Below are 7,241 nucleotides of genomic sequence, written 5' to 3' on the forward strand. Positions count from 1 at the left end.
ACCAACACCAGCTGATCTTCAACGTCTACTTGATGTTGGAGAGTATCGTGGCTTTCCCGGGATGATAGGAAGCATCGATTGTATGCATTGGAAGTGGAAGAATTGTCCCACCGCTTGGAAAGGGCAATATGCTCGTGGTTCGTGTAAACCAACAATCATTTTAGAGGCGGTTGCTTCATATGATCTCTGGATATGACATGCGTTTTTTGGACCTCCATGTACATTAAATGACATCAATGTTCTTGATCGTTCACCAGTTTTTGATGACATAATAAATGGTCAAGCTCCGAAAGTCACTTTCTCGGTCAACGGACATCAGTATAATATGGCTTACTATCTCACCGATGGTATTTATCCGAAATGGTCAACTTTTATCCAATCTATTCGTATACCACAAGGACTGCAAGCAGTTTTATTTGCTCAGCATCAAGAAGCTGTCTGAAAAGATGTAGAGCGGGCATTTGGAGTCTTGCAAGCTCGCTTTGGCATTGTTAAAAATCCAGCGAGAAGTTGGGATAAAGTCAAAATTGGGAATATTATGAGAGCATGTATCATACTCCATAATATGATAGTAGAAAACGAACGAGATGAATACACTCAATTTAATGTTCAAGGGTTCCAACAAGGAGAAGACCAAAGAAGTTCACATGTTGATCTCATGTATTCTACAGATATCCCTTCAAATATCGCAAATATGATGGGTGTTCGAACAATAATTTGTGATACACAAAGGCATCAACAACTGAAAGATGATTTGGTTGAACACATATGGCGTAGATTTGGAGGTGATGAAGACAATAACTGATCTCTGATGCTTATTTCAAATAATTCTCGTTCATTTTAATAATCATTGTTTTCATGTTTTTAATTAAAAATCTATGTTTAATATGTTGTCTTTTATTTATTAAAAAATATAAGTTTTTAAATAAATATTAAAATATTATTTTATTTTCAAAAACTCCAAAGCAAGAGACTTGCAATGCAGACATCAAAATCTCAAGGTTCTTGACAAAGCTTCTTTAACACTTTTATGCCTTAAATATTATTAAAATTTAATCAAGAGACCCTTAATGGAGTTGTGGGATAATGATGCTCTAATCACTCTCCTCAGAGTTTCTTAAGTAGCAAATGTGAAAATGATAATTACAAAACCTCATTTGCAAAGCCACCCAAAAGATTATGGATACTCTCTGATTCTTGATAATTTAGGCTTCCACTAAATGGGTTATATAGCAACAGTTCAGTTGTTTGGTTGTTGGTGAATCTCTAAAGAAACGAGGAGCAAACTGTCTGGTGAGGCGGTTGAGGCTAATACAATAACATATGATGAAAGCTCCATTAAATTTCCTTGGTCAAAGAGAGTTGAGTCAAGAACTCCGACTCTAGAGAATTCGTCGGGCATAACATAAAATCCCATTTCCCCAAAGACAAAAAGATACTCATCGTGAGAGTTCAAATCTCAAAAAACATAAAATGCAGCAATGGAGATAGACATATCACAAGGAACACCCCATTAGGGGGACAGCTAGGTGAACCGGAGCTTCAAGTGGGTTGTTCAAACAGCGGCAGATCTGGAGGGGGCCGGAGACATGACGGAGGAGCAGTCACCATCATGGCCATGGAGGGAGCAGAGCTGCTTCAGAGGGAGGATGAAAGAGCGGCGTGGCTGTAGCATGGGAGATCCATCGGAGGCGTCTTGGGATGCGGGCTTGAGAGAGTCTCTCTAGAGCGAACTCGTAATTTGTTTTTGGGAATACTATTCTATACCTAAATTTCAAGTTATTCTCGGGAGGGAAGCTGTTCTTGTGGATGAAAACGTATACACACTTTAATTTTTAAATATATGTTGCAAATGAGATTGATGAATGTTTGTGTAAATTGATGAATGTTTGAGTAAATAGTGATCTGTTTTTTTTTTTTTTCTTTATCAAAGTGATCTGTTTTCTAAAACTATGTGTAGACTCCTGAAATGTTGATATGTTTGCGTAGTTTTTACACTTGACAGGAAGACGGGATTCAAGCTTCTATTGAACTGAAATTGATTAAAAAATACAAAAGGAAGCACACACGCCTATAAGATAAATTTTATATTTACTACATACTAGGTGGTTGTCTGCAAATTTGCGAATATAAATATTGTGTAAAATAAATATTGTATATATAATTCAATAAAATTTGAATAATAATTATAAATATAAGAAAATTTTAAAGTCAAAATATTTTGAAAATCTAAAATTTTAATGTTATATTTTTAGAATCCTGAGATATGTTGATAATTCAATAATATTAATCTAAGTAGCTAAATATTTATTTTAAATGATTTTGATCAAATGATTAACAAATTCATGATCAAAGAAAATAATATATATTTTAAAACATTGTATAATCATAGCAGTATCTTATCTATCACCTCATTAAACTTTAATATTTATAAACTATACGACTTTAAAACATTATATAATCATAATATTATCTTATCGATTTTAAAATAATCATAGAATTATCTTATCTATCACTTCATTATTATAATGTTCGATCACCAAACTATCAAATTAAAAAAAAATTCTTAAAACTTACATGTGATATAAATGTAAGCGAAAGTCACTTAATTGACTTCTCGTTTAACATATAATTTTTATTTTTATAAATTATATATATGCTTTTATAAAGAATTTTAAATTTTTGATAAGTTGATTTCATAAAATATAATAAATATTTTTGAGTTTTTCAAAAAACATTATTAATAATCTATAAAGCATTTGTAGGCTTTATAATATTTTAATAGTTATTATAAAATTATATACAAATATAATTCATTATGTAAAATATAAAACTAATTATTTGGTCATTATATTATATAGTTTGTAAATTAAAAAAAAAGAATTGATCAAACTTTATTGATCTTTCCATAATTTCAACAGTTAGTTACCATAAATTATTATATGCAATATTCTATAGATTATTTGGTAAGTGATATTAATTGATTATAAACTTACCATTAATTTCAGTTCTAATTAAAATAAATAAAAATTAAAAATCATCGACCAATCAAATTATAACAATCTTTTGAAATTTCACCAATGATCGACACATAAGCGAAAGTCACTTAAGTGAATTCTCATTTAATATATAAGAGTAATCTATAAAGCATTTGTAGGTTTTATAAGATTTTAATAGTTATTATAAAATTATATACGAATATAATTCATTATGTAAAATATAAAACTGATTACAAAGACAATAATTTATAAATAATAAAAAATAATTGATCAAACTTTACTGATATTTCTATAATTTCAACAGTTAGTTACTATAAGTTATAATCTGCAATATTCTATAGATTATTTGGTAAGTGATATTAATTAATTATAAACTTACCATTAATTTTAGTTCTAATTAAAATAAATAAAAATTAAAAATCATCGATCAATCAAATTATAACAACTTTTAAAAATTTCACCAGTGATCGATACATAAGCAAAAGTTACTTAAGTGACTTCTCATTTAATATATAGGAGGATGCGAAGACATCTTAGAAGGTTCCAAATATATTCCGCTTCAACTTAAACCATTTTCCAAATATTTTATCTCAGTCAGATGTTGACGATGTCTTCATGGGTATATTCTTTCCCTTTAGTTGTACATATTTCAATTGGTAATGAAGTTAGAATATTATTTTTCCACTCACTATTTAGCTAATTTTTCCTTACTTTTCTATTTTCTATGTAGACATACTGGATGAAATTATTACCGAAAGAAACTATGCAGGAAATTTAACAAAGTGTTGGATATTCAACTACGAGATCTGAGGTTTGTTGTATAAAATATTTTAGTTATGTTAGTATTTTAGTTACACAGATTTTTTCCTACGTTAGTGTTAAGAAAACTTTGGTTGCATATTAATTCAGTGCTTTTAATTATAGTGAAACAATCATCGAATGCATTTTATGGGAAAAACACGTTGAGGATGTGCACTTTTAGTGAAAAACAACAAAAATGGTCTGATAATCTTGCTTGGAAGTTTTACGAGGACCAAAAAATACACAATAGTAACCAATTTAAACTCAAAAAGTACATAGTTTTCTTAAAATATTTACTAATAGTATAAAACAGACTTTTTATAAAATAATTAAAAACATAAGACCTTTGACCAAGCAAGAGCATGTTTATTAGAGTAACCCCTAAGTGGGTTCTTAGTCAATATTTAAGTATTAAAATTAAATTAAGAGTTTATGTTAAGAAACACCTAATTGTAGTTCTACAATGGTAGTTTCGTAAGTTAAAGATTCTTTAAAAAAAAAAATTATTAAACATTGTTTTATTGAAGATAAAATTTATAGAATCATGTTTATCCTAAAACATTAAAATTGAAAATAATCATATCTTTATAAAACTAAGGCAAATCTCCAAAATTGTACCTTTCTAAGTTTATATCACAAAAATAGCACTCAAAAACTAAAATGACCAAAATAACAACTTTTTAAGTTTATCCTTTAAAAATTTTAATTTTTTCATTTTTCAAAATTTGAAATCTTATCCCAAAACCTCATTTCTCAACTCTAAACCCTAAACCCTAAACTCTAAACCCTAAACCCTAAACCCTAAACTCTAAACCCTAAACCCTAAACCCTAAACTCTAAACCCTAAACCCTAAACCCTAAACTCTAAACCCTAAACCCTAAACCCTAAACTCTAAACCCTAAACCCTAAACCCTAAACTCTTCCCTTTAACTCTAAACCCTAAGGTTGTGACTTTTGATAAAACATTAAGTGCTATTTTTGTGACTTTTAACCTTGAGTGCTAGTTTGGGAACAAAAACTTGATTTAGTGCTATTTTTGTCTTTTTCTCTAAAAATAAACTTAAAGCACGCAACTAAACTTCCAAATCTTTTAGGAAAAAAAAAACTGAATCCAAAACACGTTATCATAAAAACTCAGAAACAGACATAACTTCGGTCTTCAAAACAAAGTCGAAAAAATAAACTCAGAAACAAACATGAACTTCAGTCTTCAAAACGAAGTCGTAATAATAAACTCAGAAACAAGCATGAAATATAGGTTTACCAACCAAGACAAGTTGATCTACAGCATGAACCACCCATTCCCTCTGCGAAAACTTTAGAGAACGTTTCAGGAAGCTTTTCCATCAGAATTTTCTGCAACTTGAAGAGCATGGACCAAGACTTGTGGATATACGAAAAAGATATAAGATGTTGCACCCCACTATCACGTGAAGTAATTTAATAGTAAACGATATATTTGTGTCACCAATTAGCGACTGAATCATTTCTGAAGTGCTATCAACTTTCCGATAACTGAGAGACATTTACCATTGACGCTAGAACCATGAATCTATTGGAAAGCAAAAAAAGATAGTTTAACATACAAGAGAGAGTATGCATATTACTTTGTAGCAAATGCAACAAAAATTACCTGCGCTAGAACTGGAAGAAGATCCAAATTGCTGAAGAAGTTGAGGTTGATCACTAAGCAATTTTTTCTATCATCAACATGAGAAGGATCTGCTCCAATCAACATCGTCTTATCATGCTGACATCTGTAAAACCAAGAACACAAAACTAAGCACCAGTCACAAGACTCGCAAATAAACCATAAACATAAACCTATAACCTCACCTAGAAACAATGATATCAGGCGCAGCGCTCTGTTAGTGATATCAATAAGCCCAACATCGTAATCTCCTCCTATCAATCCATATATGTCTAGACTTTGGCTTAATCTGAATCCCATCAACATCATGTGAGACGATACGTTGAGAATTTGAGATGTATAGTTCCGGAGACCGCGAACACGATCGATAACGGCTCTTTCCTCCTACCTCCTTCGCGGAGAATCCAGGTCCATCATCTAACTATCAATCACACAATCAATCGATTCGAAAGCGAAATTAAGATCGACTTACACGTAGATATGTTCAACGATTGTCGATCAAACCTGAGAGAGAGGTCACGACGTAGAGATCACCGTAGAGACCACCGACGGACAAGTGGTCCACGTGGTCATCGTCGACTTCGGGGAAGAGAGAAGTTTTCTTCACCGACCAAAATCACCTCTCCGAGACTCGCGTTTTTTTTTTTTTTTGACGTCTACCCGCCTCTTAACTTAATTGTCATTTTTCATTTATTTTAATTACTTATTAGCTTAAGAGCCACATTTAAAAGCCCTGAATAAACATACTCTGACACTTGTATATAAATATATATATATATATAATCATTTAATAACTTCACAATTTATTACATTTTGCTACATATTTGTAGCACATTATTAATACAAAACTTAGGGATTAGTTATTTACAAATACAAATAATCAACTTGAATAAATATTCTTTTTTAAGTTATAAGAAAAAAACTTATTTAAAAGTATAGTGTATTCCATAAATAGTCTTTTCTACGTTCATATGGGTCTTTAACATTTCTTCTGAAGTAAATCCCATCAGGTCTGGCAACCCATTCACGGTATTGACCACATCTACGATTCGCGCCCGCTGCAAATGTTTCAAGCTTATTAACAATGTGCATTCCACCGCGAGGATTTTTCGGATTTTTCGGACTCGTGTACCATATATTACAAGTATGTATAGTTCTGTGTCTTCGTTCATGAACAGCCACGAATCCATAACCCATTCTGTCATTGAATGGTATAGACACTCTCCCCAAGTTTTTGGTTGGTTCTACAGTTTTACATTCGATTTCGAGCATAATACCTTTGCCGAGTTCGTTCCTGATCTCTACATTACTTTTTGCGCAACCTTCACTCAATACAAAACATATTGTAATAGCAAACAGAAACACTATGAATTTATTCATTTTTTTTTTGTGAGATATAATTTTTGAAGTAATAAAATTATCTGTATCCTGTATTTATAATTGTTTTGTGTGGAAAACGTTTGCCTCTATTTTTAAATAGTATATTAATATTAATGGCTTTAGCTAAATTTGGAAACAGACATGACCCAAGTAAAATACAATGGAGAACGTTTGCCTCTATTTTTACTCACGTTAATGTCGAAAGACTAGTTATCCAAATAAATCAACTGGTATAAATTATAAGTCACCGTAAAAATTAAAGAAACTAAAATATGTGGAATTCTATTAATTTAACCAGAATGTATAATCTACAGTTTACAAATGGGTCAAAAAAACTAATCATCTTTTTCTACACGACAAATCATGGGAGTCGTGTACACACAAGAGAGAAAATAACAAGTTTATTTAT

At 30.9% G+C, this 7,241-nt stretch overlaps 1 long non-coding RNA gene across 1 annotated transcript; it reads right to left on the minus strand.

Annotated features, from left to right (window-relative positions):
* Nucleotides 1–5,064: 5,064 nt before the first annotated feature.
* Nucleotides 5,065–6,082, minus strand: LOC106326532. The gene is made up of 4 exons (XR_001267258.1): nt 5,957–6,082; nt 5,638–5,873; nt 5,435–5,558; nt 5,065–5,353 (listed from the first exon to the last, which is right to left on the minus strand). It is a non-coding gene; the product is annotated as an uncharacterized LOC106326532 (long non-coding RNA).
* Between the last annotated feature and the right edge of the window lie 1,159 nt (nt 6,083–7,241).

This window comes from Brassica oleracea, chromosome C2 (assembly GCF_000695525.1).
Source record: "Brassica oleracea var. oleracea cultivar TO1000 chromosome C2, BOL, whole genome shotgun sequence".
Classification (NCBI taxonomy): Eukaryota; Viridiplantae; Streptophyta; class Magnoliopsida; order Brassicales; family Brassicaceae; genus Brassica; species Brassica oleracea.